We start from the raw sequence: 22,682 nt of genomic DNA, 5'->3' as shown, positions 1-22,682 counted from the left end.
TCAGTCGTGGCCCCTATAATAAGCAGTGCAATCCTGTTATTTTTTGCAATCACGCCTCTCTATAGGCACTTTTTCTGTAAGGTATTTCCTACCTTCTTTTTCCTCGAGCTGCCGCTTGGCAAGGCCGAGCTCTTGCTCGGTCCGCTTGAGGTCCTGTTTCAGGACACCCACCTCCGCAGTCAGTGCGGCGGTGGATAGCAGCGAAGCCTGCACACGCATATTGACTCTTTATTGTTAGACTCCTGCGAAATTTACTAGATCCTCTATTCGGCTTTTCTTTCTGAACGCCAAACAGAGCATCAGGGGCTACTGTCTATGCGGTTTCTTCTTCCTCCTCCTCGTCTTCACGGGGGGAGTGCGTCTCGGACTCGTCGGACGACGAGTCTGACACCACCATATGCCAGGAACTCTTTCGAGTCCTCGTGGCCTTCTTCTTCTTGGCCTTCTTCTCTGGCACCAAATAAGGTGCCGGAACCAGCAGCTTCGCTAGTAGAGTGGGGGCTAGGTCTTCGGGCAAGGGAGCCGAATAGTTAATCGATCCGGACTTCGCCCGCCAAGCCGGTCAAAGGTAAGGGAGCTTAGATCCCGCATAGAGTCAAACTATGAAAAAACTTAACATCCTGTAAAAGGTGAAAATAGCTTACCTCGCTAGCGTGACGCTGCGAGCTGTATCCGCGGTCCTCGGAAGCGGATGTGGGAGCCTCGGCGCCTTTGGTTAGCACCTTCCAAACATCTTCATACGTCGTGTCGAAGAGCCTGTTAAGGGTTTGGTGCTGCGCCGGGTTGAACTCCCACAGATTAAAGCCCCGTTGTTGACACGGGAGGATCCGGCGGACGAGCATAACCTGGACTACATTGACGAGCTTGATCGGCTTGCTCACCAGGGACTGGATGCATGTCTGCAGTCCGGTCACCTCTTTTTCGTCGCCCCACGACAGGCCCGTCTATTTCCAGGACATAAGCCACGTGGGGAGTCCGGATCAGAACTCGGGGTTTGCGATCCATTTCGGATCGCGCGGCTCGGTGATGTAAAACCACCACGATTGCCACCCCTTCAGGGTCTTCACGAAGGAGCCCTCGAGCCATAGGACGTTGGCCATCTTGCCCGCCATGGCGCCTCCGCATTCCGCCTGGCAGCCGCGCACCACCTTGGGCTTGACGTTGAAGGTCTTGAGCCAGAGGCCGAAATGGGGGCGGATGCGGAGGAAGGCCTCGCACACGACGATAAATGCCGAGATGTTGAGGACGAAGTTCGGGCCAGATCGTGGAAATCCAGGCCATAGTAAAACATGAGCCCCCGGACAAATGGGTGGAGTGGAAAACCCAGTCCGCAGAGGATGTGGGGAAGGAATACTACCCTCTCATGGGGCCTTGGGGTGGGGAGAAGCTGCGCCTCCTCGGGAAGCCGGTGCGCGATGTCTTTGGACAAGTATCCGGCCTTCCTTAGCTTTTTGACATGGCCCTCTGTGATGGAGGAGACCATCCACTTGCCTCCCGCTCCGGACATTGCTGAAGAAGGTTGAGGTGGGAAGTGCGGGCTTGGGCGCTGGAGCTCGAGTGTGCAGGAGATGGATAGGCAAAAGAGGAATAAGGCGTAGGTAAAAGGGTGGATCCTTATCCCCTTATATGGGCGGATGCGGTTGTGCGTCCCCACCAGCCTAGTAAAACTCGCTTGCCTCCCAAGCGCCATGATAAATGGCGCGGTTGGGTTACCCATGTCCGTATTGATGAGAATCCCGTAAAGGGGGTACACGATCTCTGCTTTGACAAGACGTGCCAAGGAAACCGCCTCGCAAAACATGCTGAGGTGGAAAAGTAAAAATGATTCGAGTAAAGGACTTGGCCGTAGTGTGATGACGCACTGCGGAATACGTCGGTAGATTTGATTTGTGTCAATATTATTCTCTCTATGGCAATATGTGGAAACTTATTTTGCAGAGCCGGACACTACTCTTGGTGTTTACAATCTTCTACGAAGGACTTGGAGGAGGAACCCGCCTTGCAATGCCGAAGACAATTTGCGCGCCGGACTTGTCGTCATTGAAGCCTGGTTCAGGGGCTACTGAGGGAGTCCTGGATTAGGGGGTGTTCGGGTAGCCGGACTATACCTTCAGCCGGACTCCTGGACTATGAAGATACAAGATTGAAGACTTCGTCCCGTGTCCGGATGGGACTTTCCTTGGCGTGGAAGGCAAGCTTGGCGATGCGGATATTCAAGATCTCCTACCATTGTAACCGACTTTATGTAACCCTAACTGTATCCGGTGTCTATATAAACTGGAGGGCTGTAGTCCGTAGGCAATCAACTCCATACACAACAATCATACCATAGGCTAGCTTCTAGGGTTTAGCCTCCTTGATCTTGTGGTAGATCTACTCTTGTACTACCCATATCATCAATATTAATCAAGCAGGAGTAGGGTATTACCTCCATCGAGAGGGCCCGAACCTGGGTAAAAAACATCTTGTCCCTTGTCTCCTGTTACCATCCGGCCTTGACGCACAGTTCGGGACCCCCTACCCGAGATCCGCCGGTTTTGACACCGACAGTATGCTTGAAGTATTATTATTTTTATGTCAATATTAAACTTTTATCTTGAATCTTTCGGATCTGAACATTCATGCCACAGTAAAGAAAATTACATTGAGAAATATGTTAGGCAGCATTCCACATCAAAAATTCTTTTTTTATCATTTACCTACTCCAGGACAAGCAGGAATTAAGCTTGGGGGTGCTTGATACGTCTCCAATGTATCTATAATTTTTGATTGTTCCATGCTATTATATTATCTATTTTGGATGTTTATGGGCTTTATTATACACTTTTATATTATTTTTGGGACTACCCTATTAACCATAGGCCTAGCCCAAATTGCTGCTTTTTGCCTATTTTAGTGTTTCAAAGAAAAAGGAATATCAAACGGAGTCCAAACGGAATGAAACCTTCGAGAGAGTTATTTTTGGAACGGAAGCAATCCAGGAGACTTGGAGTAGACGTCAGGGAAGCTTCGAGGGGGCCACGAGGCAGGGAGGTGCGCCTGCCCCCGTGGGCGCGCCCTATTGGGAAACATAGCAGAATTTTAAAATTTTCTATGCATCACCAAGATCAATCTATGGAATCATCTAGCAACGAGGGAGAGGGGAGTGCATCTACATACCCTTGTAGATCGCGTGCGGAAGCGTTCAAGAGAACGGGGTTGATGGAGTCGTACTCGTCGTGATCCAAATCACCGATGACCTAGCGCCGAACGGACGGCACCTCCGCGTTCAACACACGTACGGTTGGGAAGACGTCTCCTCCAATTTGATCCAGCAAGGGGGAAGGAGAGGTTGATGAAGATCCAGCAGCACGACGGCGTGGTGGTGGAAGCAACGGTGATCTCGGCAGGGCTTCGCCAAGCTCAGGGAGAGGGAGGAGTGTCACGGGAGGGAGAGGGAAGTGCCAGGGGATAGGGTACGGCTGCCCTCCCTCCCCCCCCCACTATATATAAGGTCCCTAGGGGGGGCGCCATCCCTAGGAAATCCAATCTCCAAGGGGGGCGGCGGCCAAGGGGGTGGCTTGCCCCCCAAGCCAAGTGGGGCGCCCCCCACCCCTAGGGTTTCCAACCCTAGGCGCATGGGAAGGCCCAAGGGGGGCGCACCAGCCCACTAGGGGCTGGTTCCCCTCCCACTTCAGCCCATGGGGCCCTCCGGCATAGGTGGCCCCACCCGGTGGACCCCCGGGACCCTTCCGGTTGTCCCGGTACAATACTGATTACCACCGAAACTTTCCCGATGGCCGAAACTTGACTTCCTATATATAAATCTTCACCTCCAGACCATTCTGGAACTCCTCATGACGTTCGGGATCTCATCCAGGACTCCGAACAACTTTCAGGTTACCGTATACTAATATCTCAACAACCCTAGCGTCACTGAACCTTAAGTGTGTAGACCCTACGGGTTCGGGAGACACGCAGACATGACCGAGACAACTCTCCGGTCAATAACCAACAGCGGGATCTGGATACCCATGTTGGCTCCCACATGGTCCTCGATGATCTCATCGGATGAACCACGATGTCGAGGATTCAATCAATCCGTATACAATTCCCTTTGTCAATCGGTACGTTACTTGCCCGAGACTCGATCGTCGGTATCCCAATACCTCGTTCAATCTCATTATCGGCAAGTCACTTTACTCGTACCGTAATGCATGATCCCGTGATCAACCACTTGGTCACATTGAGCTCATTATGATGATGCATTACTGAGTGGGCCCAGAGATACCTCTCCGTCATACGGAGTGACAAATCCCAGTCTCGATTCGTGCCAACCCAACAGACACTTTCGGAGATACCTGTAGTGTACCTTTATAGTCACCCAGTTACGTTGTGATGTTTGGCATACCCAAAGCACTCCTACGGTATCCGGGAGTTGCACAATCTCATGGTCTAAGGAAATGATACTTGACATTCGGAAAAGCAATAGCAAACGAACTACACGATCTTTGAGCTATGCTTAGGATTGGGTCTTGTCCATCACATCATTCTCCTAATGATGTGATCCCGTTATCAATGACATCCAATGTCCATAGTCAGGAAACCATGACTATCTTTTGATCAACGAGCTAGTCAACTAGAGGCTCACTAGGGACGTGTTGTGGTCTATGTATTCACACATGTATTACGATTTCCGGATAACACAATTATAGCATGAACAATAAACAATTATCATGAACAAAGAAATATAATAATAAACATTTTATTATTGCCTCTAGGGCATATTTCCAACAGTCTCCCACTTGCACTAGAGTCAATAGTCTAGTTACATTGTGCTGAATCAAACACCCATGCAGTTCTGGTGTTGATCATGTTTTGCTCTAGGGAGAGGTTTAGTCAACGGATCTGCCACATTCAGGTCCGTATGTACTTTACAAATATCTATGTCTCCATTTTGAACACTTTCACGAATGGAGTTGAAGCGACGCTTGATATGCCTGGTCTTCCTGTGAAACCTGGCCTCCTTGGCAAGGGCAATAGCTCCGGTGTTGTAACAGAAGAGAGTCATCGGGCCCGACGCATTGGGTATGACTCCTAGGTCGGTAATGAACTCCTTCACCCAGATTGCCTCTTGTGCTGCCTCCGAGGCTGCCATGTACTCCGCTTCACATGTAGATCCCGCCACAACGCTTTGCTTGCAACTGCACCAGCTTACTGCCCCACCATTCAAAATATACACGTATCCGGTTTGTGACTTAGAGTCATCCAGATCTGTGTCGAAGCTAGCATCGATGTAACCCTTTACGACGAGCTCTTCGTCACCTCCATAAACGAGAAACATATCCTTAGTCCTCTTTAGGTACTTCAGGATATTCTTGACCGTTGTCCAGTGTTCCATGCTGGGATTACTTTGGTACCTTCCTACAAAACTTACGGCAAGGTTTACATCAGGTCTGGTACACAGCATAGCATACATGATAGACCCTATGGCCGAGGCATAGGGGACAACACTCATCTTTTCTCTATCTTCTGCCGTGGTCGGGCATTGAGCCGTGCTCAATCTCGTACCTTGCAATACAGGTAAGAACCCCTTCTTTGACTGATCCATTTTGAACTTCTTCAATATCTGGTCAAGGTACATACTCTGTGAAAGACCAATGAGGCGTCTCGATCTATCTCTATAGATCTTGATGCCTAATATATAAGTAGCTTCTCCAAGATCCTTCATTGAAAAACACTTGTTCAAGTAGGCCTTTATGCTTTCCAAGAATTCTATATCATTTCCCATCAACAGTATGTCATCCACATACAATATGAGAAATGCTACAGAGCTCCCACTCACTTTCTTGTAAATGCAGGCTTCTCCATAAGTCTGCATAAACCAAACGCTTTGATCATCTCATCAAAACGAATGTTCCAACTCCGAGATGCTTGCACCAGCCCATAAATCGAGCGTTGGAGCTTGCACGCCTTGTCAGCATTCTTAGGATCAAAAAAACCTTCCGGCTGCATCATATACAATTCTTCCTTAAGGAAACCATTAAGGAATGCTGTTTTGACATCCATTTGCCATATCTCATAATCATAGAATGCGGCAATTGCTAACATGATTCGGACAGACTTCAGCTTCGCTACGGGTGAAAAAGTCTCATCGTAGTCAACCCCTTGAACTTGTTGATAACCCTTAGCGACAAGCCGAGCTTTATAGATGGTTACATTACCATGCGCGTCTGTCTTCTTCTTAAAGATCCATTTATTTTCTATGGCTCGCCGATCACCGGGCAAGTCAATCAAAGTCCATACTTCATTTTCATACATGGATCCTATCTTGGATTTCAAGGCTTCTAGCCATTTGTCGGAATCTGGGCCCGCCATCGCTTCTTCATAGTTCAAAGGTTCACCGTTGTCTAACAACATGATTTCCAAGATAGGGTTGCCGTACCACTCTAGTGCGGAGCGTGTCCTCATAGACCTACGAAGTTCAGTAGCAACTTGATCTGAAGTTTCATGATCATCATCATTAACTTCCTCTCTAGTCGATGCAGGCACCTCAGGAACATTTTCTTGAGTTGCGCCACTTACCGGTTCAAGAGGTAATACTTCATCAAGTTCTACTTTCCTCCCACTTATTTCTTTCGAGAGAAACTCTTTCTCTAGAAAGGACCCATTCTTGGCAACAAAGATCTTGCCTTCGGATCTGAGGTAGAAGGTATACCCAATAGTTTCTTTACGGTATCCTATGAAGACGCATTTTTCCAATTTGGGTTCGAGCTTTTCAGGTTGAAGTTTCTTGACATAAGCATCGCATCCCCAAACTTTTAGAAATGACAGCTTAGGTTTCTTCCCAAACCATAATTCATACGGTGTCGTCTCAATGGATTTCGACGGAGCCCTATTTAAAGTGAATGCGGCATTCTCTAAAGCATAGCCCCAAAATGATAGCGGTAGATCGGTAAGAGACATCATAGATCGCACCATATCCAATAGAGTGCGATTACGATGTTCGGACACACCATTACATTGAGGTGTTCCAGGCGGCATGAGTTGTGAAACTATTCCACATTTTCTTAAGTGTGTGCCAAATTCGTGACTCAAGTATTCTCCCCCACGATCTGATCACAAGAACTTGATTTTCCTGTCACGTTGATTCTCAACCTCACTCTGAAATTCCTTGAACTTTTCAAAGGTCTCAGACTTGTGTTTCATTAAGTAGAAATACCCATATCTACTCAAGTCATCAATGAGGGTGAGAACATAACGATCGCCACCGCGAGCCTCAACACTCATTGGACCGCACACATCAGTATGTATGATTTCCAATAAGTTGGTTGCTCGCTCCATTGTTCCTGAGAACGGAGTCTTGGTCATTTTACCCATGAGGCATGGTTCGCACGTGTCAAATGATTCGTAATCAAGAGACTCCAAAAGTCCATCGGCATGGAGCTTCTTCATGCGTTTGACACCTATGTGACCAAGGCGGCAGTGCCACAAGTATGTGGGACTATCATTATCAACCTTACATCTTTTGGTATTCACACTATGAATATGTGTAACATTACGCTCGAGATTCATTAAGAATAAACCATTCACCAGCGGAGCATGACCATAAAACATATTCTCATATAAATAGAACAACCATTATTCTCAGATTAAATGAGTAGCCATCTCGAATTAAACGAGATCCTGATACAATGTTCATGCTCAAAGCTGGCACTAAATAACAATTATTGAGGTTTAAAATTAATCCTGTAGGTAAATGTAGAGGTAGCGTGCCGACGGCGATCACATCGACCTTGGAACCATTCCCGACGCGCATCGTCACCTCGTCCTTTGCCAGTCTCCGCTTATTCCGCAGCTCCTGCTTTGAGTTACAAATGTGAGCAACCGCACCGGTATCAAATACCCAGGAGCTACTACGAGTACTGGTAAGGTACACATCAATTACATGTATATCACATATACCTTTAGTCTTGCCGGCCTTCTTGTCCGCTAAGTATTTGGGGCAGTTCCGCTTCCAGTGACCACTTCCCTTGCAATAAAAACACACAATCTCAGGCTTGGGTCCATTCTTTGGCTTCTTCCCGGCAGCTTGCTTACCGGGCGTGGCAACTCCCTTGCCGTCCTTCTTGAAGTTCTTCTTACCCTTGCCTTTCTTGAACTTAGTGGTTTTATTCACCATCAACACTTGATGTTCCTTTTTGATTTCCACCTCTGCTGATTTCAGCATTGAATATACCTCAGGAATGGTCTTTTCCATCCCCTGCATATTGAAGTTCATCACAAAGCTCTTGTAGCTCGGTGGAAGCGACTGAAGGATTCTGTCAATGACCGTGTCATCCGAGAGATTAACTCCCAGCTGAGTCAAGCGGTTATGCAACCCAGACATTTTGAGTATGTGCTCACTGACAGAACTATTTTCCTCCATCTTACAGCTGAAGAACTTGTCGGAGACTACATATCTCTCGACCCGGGCATGAGCTTGGAAAACCATTTTCAGCTCTTCGAACATCTCATATGCTACGTGTCTCTCAAAACGCGTTTGGAGCCCCGGTTCTAAGTTGTAAAGCATGCCGCACTGAACAAGGGAGTAATCATCAGCACATGACTGCCAAGCGTTCACAACGTCTTGGTTCTCTGGGATGGGTGCGTCACCTACCGGTGCATCTAGGACATAATCTTTCTTGGCAGCTATGAGGATGATCCTCAGGTTCCGGACCCAGTCTGTATAGTTGCTTCCATCGTCTTTCAGCTTGGTTTTCTCTAGGAACGCGTTGAAGTTGAGGGCAACATTAGCATGGGCCATTTGATCTACAAGACATAGTGTAAAGATTTTAGACTAAGTTCATGATAATTAAGTTCATCTAATCAAATTACTCAATGAACTCCCAATTAGATAGACATCCCTCTAGTCATCTAAGTGAAACATGATCCGAGTCAACTAGGCCGTGTCCGATCATAACGTGAGACGGACTAGCCAACATCGGTGAACATCTTCATGTTGATCGTATCTTCTATATGACTCATGCTCGACCTTTCGGTCTTCCGTGTTCCCAGGCCATGTCTGTACATGCTAGGCTCGTCAAGTTAACCTAAGTGTATTGCGTGTGTAAATCTGGCTTACACCCGTTGTATTCGAACGTTAGAATCTATCACACCCGATCATCACGTGGTGCTTCAAAACAACGAACCCTCGCAACGGTGCACAGTTAGGGGGAACACTTTCTTGAAATTATTACGAGGGATCATCTTATTTAAGCTACCGTCGTTCTAAGCAAATAAGATGTAAAACATGATAAACATCACATGCAATCAAATAGTGACATGATATGGCCAATATCATTTGCTCCTTTTGATCTCCATCTTCGGGGCTTCATGATCATCGTTGTCACCGGCATGACACCATGATCTCCATCATCATGATCTCCATCATTGTGTCTTCTTGAAGTTGTCTCGTCATCAATTACTTCTGCTACTACAGCTAACGCTTTAGCAATAAAGTAAAGTAATTACATGACATTTATGTTGACACGCAGGTCATAAATAAATTAACACAACTCCTATGGCTCCTGCCGGTTGTCATACTCATCGACATGCAAGTCATGATTCCTATTACAAGAACATGATCAATCTCATACATCACATATATCATTCATCACATCCTTTTGGCCATATCACATCACACGGCACATGCTGCAAAAACAAGTTAGATGTCCTCTAATTACTGTTGCAAGTTTTTACGTGGCTGCTATAGGTTTCTAGCAAGAATGTTTCTTACCTACGCCAAAACCACAACGTGATATGCCAATTTCTATTTACCCTTCATAAGGACCCTTTTCATCGAATCCGATCTGACTAAAGTGGGAGAGACAGACACCCGCCAGCCACCTCATGCAACTAGTGTGTCAATCGGTGGAACCAGTCTCACCTAAGCGTACGTGTAAGGTCGGTCCGGGCCGCTTCATCCCACGATGCCGCCGAATCAAGATAAGACTAGTAACGTCAAGCAAATTGACAATATCGACGCCCACAACTTCTTTGTGTTCTACTCGTGCATAGAAACTACGCATAGACCTAGCTCATGATGCCACTGTTGGGGAACGTAGAAGAATTTTAAAATTTTCTACGCATCACCAAGATCAATCTATGGAGTCATCTAGCAACGAGGGAGAGGGGAGTGCATCTACATACCCTTGTAGATCGCGCGCGGAAGCGTTCAAGAGAACAGGGTTGATGGAGTTGTACTCATCGTGATCCAAATCACCGATGACCTAGCGTCGAACGGACGGCACCTCCGCGTTCAACACACATACGGTTGGGAAGACGTCTCCTCCAACTTGATCCAGCAAGGAGGAAGGAGAGGTTGATGAAGATCCAGTAGCACGACAGCATGGTGGTGGAAGCAACGGTGATCTCGACAGGGCTTCGCCAAGCTCAGGGAGAGGGAGGAGTGTCACGGGAGGGAGAGGGAGGCGCCAGGGCATAGGGTGCGGCTGCCCTCCCCCCCCCCCCCCACTATATATAGGGTCCCTAGGGGGGCGCCGGCCCTAGGAGATCCAATCTCCAAGGGGGGTGGCGGCCAAGGGGGTGGCTTGCCCCCCAAGCCAAGTGGGGCGCCCCCCACCCCTAGGGTTTCCAACCCTAGGCGCAGGGGGAGGCCCAAGGTGTTGGGAAACGTAGTAATTTCAAAAAAATCCTACGCACACGCAAGATCATGGTGATGCATAGCAACGAGAGGGGAGAGTGTAATCTACGTACCCTCGTAGACCGACACTGGAAGCGTTATGACAACGCGGTTGATGTAGTCGTACGTCTTCACGGCCCGACCGATCAAGCACCAAAACTACGGCACCTCCGAGTTCTAGCACACGTTCAGCTCGATGACGATCCCCGGACTCCGATCCAGCAAAGTGTCGGGGAAGATTTCCGTCAGCACGACAGCGTGGTGACGATCTTGATGTTCTACTGTTGCAGGGCTTCGCCTAAGCACCAGTACAATATTATCGAGGACTATGGTGGAGGGGGGCACCGCACACGGCTAAGAGAACGATCTTGAAGATCAACTTGTGTGTCTAGAGGTGCCCCCCTGCCCCCATATATAAAGGAGCAAGGGGGAAGGCCGGCCGGCCCTTGGGCGCGCCAAGGAGGAGGAGTCCTCCTCCTAGTAGGAGTAGGACTCCCCTCTTACCTACTCCTACTAGGAGGGGGAAAGGAAGGGGAGAGGGAAAAGGAAAGGGGGGCGCCGCCCCCCTCTCCTAGTCCAATTCGGACCTGAGGGGGAGGGGGCGTGCGGCCCACCCTGGCCGCCCCTCTCTCTCTCCACTAGGGCCCATAAAGCCCATTACTTCTCCCAGGGGGGTTCCGGTAACCCTCCGGCACTCCGGTTTTCTCCGAAATCACTCGGAACACTTCTGGTGTCCGAATATAGCCGTCCAATATATCAATCTTTATGTCTCGATCATTTCGAGACTCCTCGTCATGTCCGTGATCACATCCGGGACTCCGAACAAACTTCGGTACATCAAAATATATAAACTCATAATGAAATTGTCATCGTAACGTTAAGCGTGCGGACCCTACGGGTTCGAGAACGATGTAGACATGACCGAGACATGTCTCCGGTCAATAACCAATAGTGGAACCTAGATGCTCATATTGGCTCCCACATATTCTATGAAGATCTTTTATCGGTCAGACCGCATCACAACATACTTTGTTCCCTTTGTCATCGGTATGTTACTTGCCCGAGATTCGATCGTCGGTATCTCAATACCTAGTTCAATCTCGTTACCGGCAAGTCTCTTTACTCGTTTTGTAATACAACATCTCGCAACTAACTCATTAGTTACAATGCTTGCAAGGCTTATGTGATGTGCATTACTGAGAGGGCCCAGAGATACCTCTCCGACAATCGGAGTGACAAATCCTAATCTTGAAATATGCCAACCCAACATATACCTTTTGAGACACCTGTAGAGCTCCTTTATAATCACCCAGTTACGTTGTGACGTTTGGTAGGACACAAAGTGTTCCTCCGGCAAACGGGAGTTGCATAATCTCATAGTCATAGGAACATGTATAAGTCATGAAGAAAGCAATAGCAACATACTAAACGATCGGGTGCTAAGCTAATGAAATGGGTCATGTCAATCACATCATTCTCCTAATTATGTGATCCTGTTAATCAAGTGACAACACATGTCTATGGTTAGGAAACATAACCATCTTTGATTAACGAGCTAGTCAAGTAGAGGCACACTAGTGACGTTTAGTTTGTCTATGTATTCACACAAGTATTATGTTTCCGGATAATACAATTCTAGCATGAATAATAAACATTTATCATGATAAAGGAAATAAATAATAACTTTATTATTGCCTCTAGGGCATATTTCCTTAAGTCTCCCACTTGCACTAGAGTCAATAATCTAGATTTACACAGTAATGATACTAACACCCATGGAGCTTTGGTGCTGATCATGTTTTGCTCGTGGAAGAGGCTTAGTCAACGGGTCTGCTACATTCAGATCCGTATGTATCTTGAAAACCCCTATGTCTCCCACCTGGACCAGATCCCGGATGGAATTGAAGCGTCTCTTGATGTGTTTGGTTCTCTTGTGAAATCTGGATTCCTTTGCCAAGGCAATTGCACCAGTATTGTCACAAAATATTTTCATTGGACCTGATGCACTAGGTATGACACCTAGATCGGATATGAACTCCTTCATCCAGACTCCTTCGTTTGCTGCTTCCGAAGCAGCTATGTACTCCGCTTCACATGTAGATCCCGCCACTACGCTTTGTTTAGAACTGCACCAACTGGCAGCTCCACCGTTTAATGTAAACACGTATCCGGTTTGCGATTTAGAATCGTCCGGATCAGTGTCAAAGCTTGCATCAACGTAACCATTTACGATGAGCTCTATGTCACCTCCATATACGAGAAACATATCCTTAGTCCTTTTCAGGTATTTCAGGATGCTCTTGACCGCTGTCCAGTGATCCACTCCTGGATTACTTTGGTACCTCCCTGCTAGACTTATAGCAAGACATACATCAGGTCTGGTACACAGCATTGCATACATGATAGAGCCTATGGCTGAAGCATAGGGAACATCTTTCATATTCTCTCTATCTTCTACAGTGGTCGGGCATTGAGTCTTACTCAATTTCACACCTTGTAACACAGGCAAGAATCCTTTCTTTGCTTGATCCATTTTGAACTTCTTCAAAATTTTGTCAAGGTATGTGCTTTGTGAAAGTCCAATTAAGCGTCTTGATCTATCTCTGTAGATCTTAATGCCCAATATGTAAGCAGCTTCACCGAGGTCTTTCATTGAAAAACTCTTATTCAAGTATCCCTTTATGCTATCCAGAAATTATATATCATTTCCGATTAGTAATATGTCATCTACATATAATATCAGAAATGCTACAGAGCTCCCACTCACTTTCTTGTAAATACAGGCTTCTCCAAAAGTCTGTACAAAACCAAATGCTTTGATCACATTATCAAAGCGTTTATTCCAACTCCGAGAGGCTTGCACCAGTCCATAAATGGATCGCTGGAGCTTGCACACTTTGTTAGCTCCCTTTGGATCGACAAAACCTTCCGGCTGCATCATATACAACTCTTCTTCCAGAAATCCATTCAGGAATGCAGTTTTGACATCCATCTGCCAAATTTCATAATCATAAAATGCGGCAATTGCTAACATGATTCGGACAGACTTAAGCATCGCTACGGGTGAGAAGGTCTCATCGTAGTCAATCCCTTGAACTTGTCGAAAACCTTTTGCGACAAGTCGAGCTTTGTAGACAGTAACATTACCGTCAGCGTCAGTCTTCTTCTTGAAGATCCATTTATTCTCAATTGCTTTCCGATCTTTGGGCAAGTCAACCAAAGTCCATACTTTGTTCTCATACATGGATCCCATCTCAGATTTCATGGCTTCAAGCCATTTTGCGGAATCTGGGCTCACCATCGCTTCTTCATAGTTCGTAGGTTCATCATGATCTAGTAGCATGACTTCCAGAACAGGATTACCATACCACTCTGGTGTGGATCTTACTCTGGTTGATCTACGAGGTTCAGTAGAAACTTGTTCTGAAGTTTCATGATCATCGTCATTAGCTTCCTCACTAATTGGTGTAGGTGTCACAGAAACCGTTTTTTGTGATGTACTACTTTCCAATAAGGGAGGAGATACAGTTACCTCATCAAGTTCTACTTTTCTCCCACTCACTTCTTTCGAGAGAAACTCCTTCTCTAGAAAGTTTCCGAATTTAGCAACAAAAGTCTTGCCTTCGGATCTGTGATAGAAGGTGTATCCAATACTTTCCTTTGGATATCCTATGAAGACACATTTCTCCGATTTGGGTTCGAGCTTATCAGGTTGAAGCTTTTTCACATAAGCATCGCAGCCCCAAACTTTCAGAAACGACAACTTTGGTTTCTTGTCAAACCACAGTTCATAAGGCGTCGTCTCAACGGATTTTGATGGTGCCCTATTTAACGTGAATGCGGCCGTCTCTAAAGCATAACCCCAAAACGATAGCGGTAAATCAGTAAGAGACATCATAGATCGCACCATATCTAGTAAAGTACGATTACGATGTTCGGACACACCATTACGCTGTGGTGTTCCGGGTGGCGTGAGTTGCGAAACTATTCCGCATTGTTTCAAATGTACACCAAACTCGTAACTCAAATATTCTCCTCCACGATCAGATCGTAGGAATTTTATTTTCTTGTTACGATGATTTTCAACTTCACTCTGAAATTCTTTGAACTTTTCAAATGTTTCATACTTATGTTTCATTAAGTAGATATACCCATATCTGCTTAAGTCATCTCTAAAGGGGAGAAAATAATGATATCCGCCACGAGCCTCAACATTCACCGGACCACATACATATGTATGTATGATTTCCAACAAATCTGTTGCTCTCTCCATAGTACCGGAGAACGGTGTTTTGGTCATCTTGCCCATAAGGCACGGTTCGCAAGTACCAAGTGATTCATAATCAAGTGGTTCCAAAAGTCCATCAGTATGGAGTTTCTTCATGCGCTTTACACCGATATGACCTAAACGGCAGTGCCACAAATAAGTTGCACTATCATTATCAACTCTGCATCTTTTGGCTTCAACATTATGAATATGTGTGTCACTACTATCGAGATTTAATAAGAATAGACCACTCTTCAAGGGTGCATGACCATAAAAGATATTACTCATATAAATAGAACAACCATTATTCTCTGATTTAAATGAATAACCGTCTCGCATCAAACAAGATCCAGATATAATGTTCATGCTCAACGTTGGCACCAAATAACAATTATTTAGGTCTAATACTAATCCCGAAGGTAGATGTAGAGGTAGCGTGCCGACCGCGATCACATCGACTTTGGAACCATTTCCCATGCGCATCGTCACCTCGTTCTTAGCCAATCTTTGCTTAATCCGTAGTCCATGTTTCGAGTTGCAAATAATAGCAACAGAACCAGTATCAAATACCCAGGTGCTACTGCGAGCATTAGTAAGGTACACATCAATAACATGTATATCATATATACCTTTGTTCACCTTGCCATCCTTCTTATCCGCCAAATACTTGGGGCAGTTCCGCTTCCAGTGACCAGTCTGCTTGCAGTAGAAGCACTCAGTTTCAGGCTTAGGTCCAGATTTGGGTTTCTTCTCCTGGGCAGCAACTTGCTTGCTGTTCTTTTTGAAGTTCCCCTTCTTCTTCCCTTTGCCTTTTTTCTTGAAACTAGTGGTCTTGTTGACCATCAACACTTGATGCTCCTTCTTGATTTCTACCTCCGCGGCTTTCAGCATTGCGAAGAGCTCGGGAATTGTCTTAACCATCCCTTGCATATTATAGTTCATCACGAAGCTCTTGTAGCTAGGTGGAAGTGATTGGAGAATTCTGTCAATGACGCAATCATCTGGAAGATTAACTCCCAATTGAATCAAGTGATTATTATACCCAGACATTTTGAGTATATGCTCACTAACAGAACTGTTCTCCTCCATCTTGCAGCTATAGAACTTATTGGAGACTTCATATCTCTCAATCCGGGCATTTGCTTGAAATATTAACTTCAACTCCTGGAACATCTCATATGCTCCATGAAGTTCAAAACATCGTTGAAGTCCCGATTCTAAGCCGTAAAGCATGGCACACTGAACTATTGAGTAGTCATCAACTTTGCTCTGCCAGACGTTCATAACATCTGGTGTTGCTCCAGCAGCAGGCCTGGCACCCAGCGGTGCTTCCAGGACATAATTCTTCTGTGCAGCACTGAGGATAATCCTCAAGTTACGGACCCAGTCCGTGTAATTGCTACCATAATCTTTCAACTTTGCTTTCTCAAGGAACGCATTAAAATTCAACGGAACAACAGCACGGGCCATCTATCTACAATCAAACATAAACAAGAAAGATACTATCAGGTACTAAGTTCATGATAAATTTAAGTTCAATTAATCATATTACTAAAGAACTCCCACTTAGATAGACATCCCTCTAATCCTCTAAGTGATCACATGATCCAAATCAACTAAACCATGTCCGATCATCACGTGAGATGGAGTAGTTTCATTGGTGAAAATCACTATGTTGATCATATCTACTATATGATTCACGCTCGACCTTTCAGTCTCCGTGCTCTGAGGCCATATCTGTATATGCTTGGCTCGTCAAGTATAACCTGAGTATTCCGCGTGTGCAACTGTTTTGCACCCGTTGTATTTGAACGTAGAGCCTATCACACCCGATCATCACGTGGTGTCTCAGCACGAAGAACTTTCGCAGCGGTGCATACTCAGGGAGAACACTTCTTGATAATTAGTGAGAGATCATCTTAAAATGCTACCGTTAATCAAAGAAAGATAATATGCATAAAAGATAAACATCACATGCAATCAATATAAGTGATATGATATGGCCATCATCATCTTGTGCTTGCGATCTCCATCTTCGAAGCACCGTCATGATCACCATCATCACCGGCACGACACCTTGATCTCCATTGTAGCATCGTTGTCATCTCGCCAATCTTATGCTTCTACGACTATCGCTATCGCTTGCTGATAAAGTAAAGCATTACAGGGCGATTGCATTACATACAATAAAGCGACAACCATATGGCTCCTGCTAGTTGCCGATAACTTGGTTACAAAACATGATCATCTCATACAATAAAATTTAGCATCATGTCTTGACCATATCACATCACAACATGCCCTGCAAAAACAGGTTAGACGTCCTCTACTTTGTTTGTTGCAAGTTTTACGTGGCTGCTACGGGCTTAAGCAAGAACCAATCTTAACTACGCATCAAAAACCACAACGATAGTTTGTCAAGTTGGTGGTGTTTTAACCTTCGCAAGGACCGGGCGTAGCCACACTCGGTTCAACTAAAGTTGGAGAAACTGACACCCGCCAGCCACCTGTGTGCAAAGCACGTCGGTAGAACCAGTCTCGCGTAAGCGTACGCATAATGTCGGTCCGGGCCGTTTCATCCAACAATACCGCCGAACCAAAGTATGACATGCTGGTAAGCAGTATGACTTATATCGCCCACAACTCACTTGTGTTCTACTCGTGCACAACATCAACGCATAAAACCTGGCTCAGATGCCACTGTTGGGAAACATAGTAATTTCAAAAAATTCCTACGCACACGCAAGATCATGGTGATGCATAGCAACGAGAGGGGAGAGTGTAATCTATGTACCCTCGTAGACCGACAGCGGAAGCGTTATGACAACGTGGTTGATGTAGTCGTACGTCTTCACGGCCCGACCGATCAAGCACCGAAACTACGGCACCTCCGAGTTCTAGCACACGTTCAGCTCGATGACGATCCCCGGACTCCGATCCAGCAAAGTGTCGGGGAAGAGTTCCGTCAGCATGACGGCGTGGTGATGATCTTGATGTTCTACTATCGCAGGGCTTCGCCTAAGCACCAGTACAATATTATCGAGGACTATGGTCGAAGGGGGCACCGCACACGGCTAAGAGAACGATCTTGAAGATCAACTTGTGTGTCTAGAGGTGCCCCCCTGCCCCCGTATATAAAGGAGCAAGGGGGGAGGCCGGCCGGCCCTTGGGCGCGCCAAGGAGGAGGAGTCCTCCTCCTAGTAGGAGTAGGACGGGAAAGGAAGGGGGAGAGGGAGAAGGAAAGGGGGGCGCTGCCCCCCCTCTCCTAGTCCAATTCGGACCAGAGGGGGAGGGGGCACGCGGCCCACCCTGGCCTCCCCTCTCTCTCTCCACTAGGGCCCATAAAGCCCATTACTTCTACCGGTGGGTTCCAGTAACCCTCCGGCACTCCGGTTTTCTCAGAAATCACCCGGAACACTTCCGGTGTCCGAATATAGCCGTCCAATATATCAATCTTTATGTCTCGATCATTTTGAGACTCCTCGTCATGTCCGTGATCACATCCGGGACTCCGAACAAACTTCGGTACATCAAAATATATGAACTCATAATGAAACTGCCATCGTAACGTTAAGCGTGCAGACCCTACGGGTTCGAGAACAATGTAGACATGACCGAGACATGTCTCCGGTCAATAACCAATAGCGGAACCTGGATGCTCATATTGGCTCCCACATATTCTACGAAGATCTTTTATCGGTCAGACCGCATAACAACATACTTTGTTACCTTTGTCATCGGTATGTTACTTGCCCGAGATTCGATCGTCGGTATCTCAATACCTAGTTCAATCTCGTTACCGGCAAGTCTCTTTACTCGTTTCGTAATACATCATCTCGCAACTAACTCATTAGTTGCAATGCTTGCAAGGCTTATGTGATGTGCATTACCGAGAGGGCCCAGAGATACCTCTCCGACAATTGGAGTGACAAATCCTAATCTCGAAATACGCCAACCCAACATGTACCTTTGGAGACACCTGTAGAGCTCCTTTATAATCACCTAGTTATGTTGTGACATTTGGTAGCACATAAAGTGTTCCTCCCGCAAACGGGAGTTGCATAATCTCATAGTCATAAGAACATGTATAAGTCATGAAGAAAGCAATAGCAACATACTAAACGATCAGGTGCTAAGCTAATGGAATGGGTCATGTCAATCACATCATTCTCCTAATGATGTGATCCCGTTAATCAAATGACAACACATGTCTATGGTTAGGAAACATAACCATATTTGATTAACGAGCTAGTCAAGTAGAGGCACACTAGTGACGTTTAGTTTGTCTATGTATTCACACAAGTATTATGTTTCCGGATAATACAATTCTAGCATGAATAATAAACATTTATCATGATATAAGGAAATAAATAATAACTTTATTATTGCCTCTAGGGCATATTTCCTTCACAAGGGGGGCGCACCAGCCCACTAGGGGCTGGTTCCCCTCCCACTTCAGCCCATGGGGCCCTCCGGGATAGGTGGCCCCACCCGGTGGACCCACGGGACCCTTCCGGTGGTCCCGGTACAATACCGATTACCCCCGAAACTTTCCCGATGGCCAAAACTTGACTTCCTATATATAAATCTTCACCTCCGGACCATTCCGGAACTCCTCGTGACGTCCGGGATCTCATCCGGGACTCCGAATAACTTTTGGGTTACCGTATACTAATATCTCAACAACCCTAGCGTCACCGAACCTTAAGTGTGTAGACCCTACGGGTTCAGGAGACACGCAGACATGACCGAGACGACTATCCGGTCAATAACCAACAGCGAGATCTGGATACCCATGTTGGCTCCCACATGCTCCTCGATGATCTCATCGGATGAACCATGATGTCGAGGATTCAATCAATCTGTATACAATTCCCTTTGTCAATCGGTACGTTACTTGCCCGAGACTCGATCGTCGGTATCCCAATACCTCGTTCAATCTCGTTACCGGCAAGTCACTTTACTCGTACCGTAATGCATGATCCCGTGATCAACCACTTGGTCACATTGAGCTCATTATGATGATGCATTACCGAGTGGGCCCAGAGATACCTCTCCGTCATACGGAGTGACAAATCCCAGTCTCGATTCGTGTCGACCCAACAGACACTTTCGGAGATACCTGTACTGTACCTTTATAGTCACCCAGTTACGTTGTGACGTTTGGCATACCCAAAGCACTCCTACGGTATCCGGGAGTTGCACAATATCATGGTCTAAGGAAATGATACTTGACATTCGGAAAAGCTATAGCAAACGAACTACACGATCTTTGAGCTATGCTTAGGATTGGGTCTTCTCCATCACATCATTCTCCTAATGATGTGATCCCGTTATCAATGACATCCAATGTCCATAGTCAGGAAACCATGACTATCTTTTGATCAACGAGCTAGTAAACTAGAGGCTCACTAGGGACGTGTTGTGGTCTATGTATTCACACATGTATTACGATTTCCGGATAACACAATTATAGCATGAACAATAGACAATTATCATGAACAAAGAAATATAGTAATAACCATTTTATTATTGCTTCTAGGGCATATTTCCAACACGCCCCCACCCTCCTGGGCCCCTCGTGGCTCCCCTGACCGACTTCCTTCATCTATATATGTCCATATACCCTAAAAACATCGGGGAATAGAATAGATCGGGAGTTCCGCCGCCAGAAGCCTCCGTAGCCACCGAAAACCAATCTAGACCCATTTCGGCACCCTGCCGGAGGGGGGAATCCCTCTCCGGTGGCCATCTTCATCATCCGGGCGCTCTCCGTGACGAGGAGGGAGTAGTTCACCATCGGGGCTGAGGGTATGTACCAGTAGCTATGTGTTTGATCTCTCTCTCGTGTTCTTGAGTCGGCACGATCTTGATGTATCGCGAGCTTTGCTATTATATTTGGATCTTATGATGTTTCTCCCCCTCTACTCTCTTGTGATGAATTGAGTTTTCCCTTTGAAGTTATCTTATTGGATTGAGTCTTTAAGGATTTGAGAACACTTGATGTATGTCTTGCATGTGCTTATCTGTGGTGACAATGGGATATCACGTGATCCACCTGATGTATGTTTTGGTGATTAACTTGCGAGTTCTGTGACCTTGTGAACTTATGCATAGGGGTTGGCACAAGTTTTCGTCTTGACTCTCCGGTAGAATCTTTGGGGCACTCTTTGAAGTTCTTTGTGTTGGTTGAATAGATGAATCTGAGATTGTGTGATGCATATCGCATAATCATACCCACGGATACTTGAGGTGACATTGGAGTATCTAGGTGACATTAGGGTTTTGGTTGATTTGTGTCTTAAGGTGTTATTCTAGTACGAACTCTATGATAGATTGAATGGAAAGAATAGCTTCGTGTTATTTTACTAGACTCTTGAATAGATCGATCGAAAAGAATAACTTTGAGGTGGTTTCGTACCCTACCATAATCTCTTCGTTTGTTCTCCGCTATTAGTGACTTTGGAGTGACTCTTTGTTGCATGTTGAGGGATAATTATATGATCCAATTATGCTATTATTGTTGATAGAACTTGCACTAGTGAAAGTATGAACCCTAGGCCTTGTTTCCTAGCATTGCAATACCGTTTGTGCTCACTTTTATCATTAGTTACCTTATTATTTTTATATCTTTAGATTACAAAAACCTATATCTACCATTCATATTGCACTTGTATCACCATCTCTTCGCCGAACTAGTGCACCTATACAATTTACCATTGTATTGGGTGTGTTGGTTGACACAAGAGACTCTTTGTTATTTGGTTGCAGGGTTGCTTGAGAGAGACCATCTTCATCCTACGCCTCCCACGAATTGATAAACCTTAGGTCATCCACTTGAGGGAAATTTGCTACTGTCCTACAAACCTCTACACTTTGAGGCCTAACAACGTCTACAAGAAGAAGGTTGTGTAGTAGACATCAATGGTGAAGGCTAAGTTTTATAAGAAAGGGACCAACAATATCATCAGGTGCGTTAGACAAGACAATTGGAGACTTCTACATCTGTCCACAATGTTATTCCAATGATCTTATGGTGGCCCATGGTGTTGGTCACCCTCATCACCTCCAGCTTCGGCGTCCATTGTAGGATGATTTCCCTAAGGCGCCTTCAATTCGTCGGCAAGGTGATTATGGTCCTCTCCTTGGTCCTATCAACCAATGACTTGTCTTCTGAGATTTTGTATGTATTGCCATCCTCTCCTTCCCATGGATGGCTGGGATTGACTGGAAGGGGGATGGCTCCGTGGCAAATGGCTGGGATCGACGGAAGACGGGGACCGATCCGAGGGACTATACATTCAACCAATCAATAATCCTTGCACATATGCTACGCTATCAAGTAAAAGAAAGAGAAGTCCAAACCCACACCATCTTTTCTTTTCCACGGATGGCTGGGATTGACTGGAAGGGGGATGGATCCGTGGAACGACGGAGTCGACCAATCAAGTGGGGGAAATTCGTGGCCTCATTTCCACCTACTCCCTCCGTCCGGTGAAAAGTGTACATCTAACTTTAATATTTGGTGAAAAGTGTACATCTAGCTTCAATATTTGTCCACAAAAGAGTGTACTTCTATCTTTCCAATGCACTTTCAAGTAGTAAAATATACTCCCTCATTTCCGGTTTATAGGGCTCAATTCAAAAATCTCACCAACCAAGGTAGATGGTGAGTGGTGGAACAATTTTCGTAGTTTGCAAAAATACTCAATTAATGCACTCGTTTTCCACAAAAAATTGTGTTTATCAATA

Source organism: Triticum aestivum, chromosome 2A (genome assembly GCF_018294505.1).
Source record: "Triticum aestivum cultivar Chinese Spring chromosome 2A, IWGSC CS RefSeq v2.1, whole genome shotgun sequence".
Classification (NCBI taxonomy): Eukaryota; Viridiplantae; Streptophyta; class Magnoliopsida; order Poales; family Poaceae; genus Triticum; species Triticum aestivum.
This window is presented reverse-complemented; position numbering follows the sequence as displayed.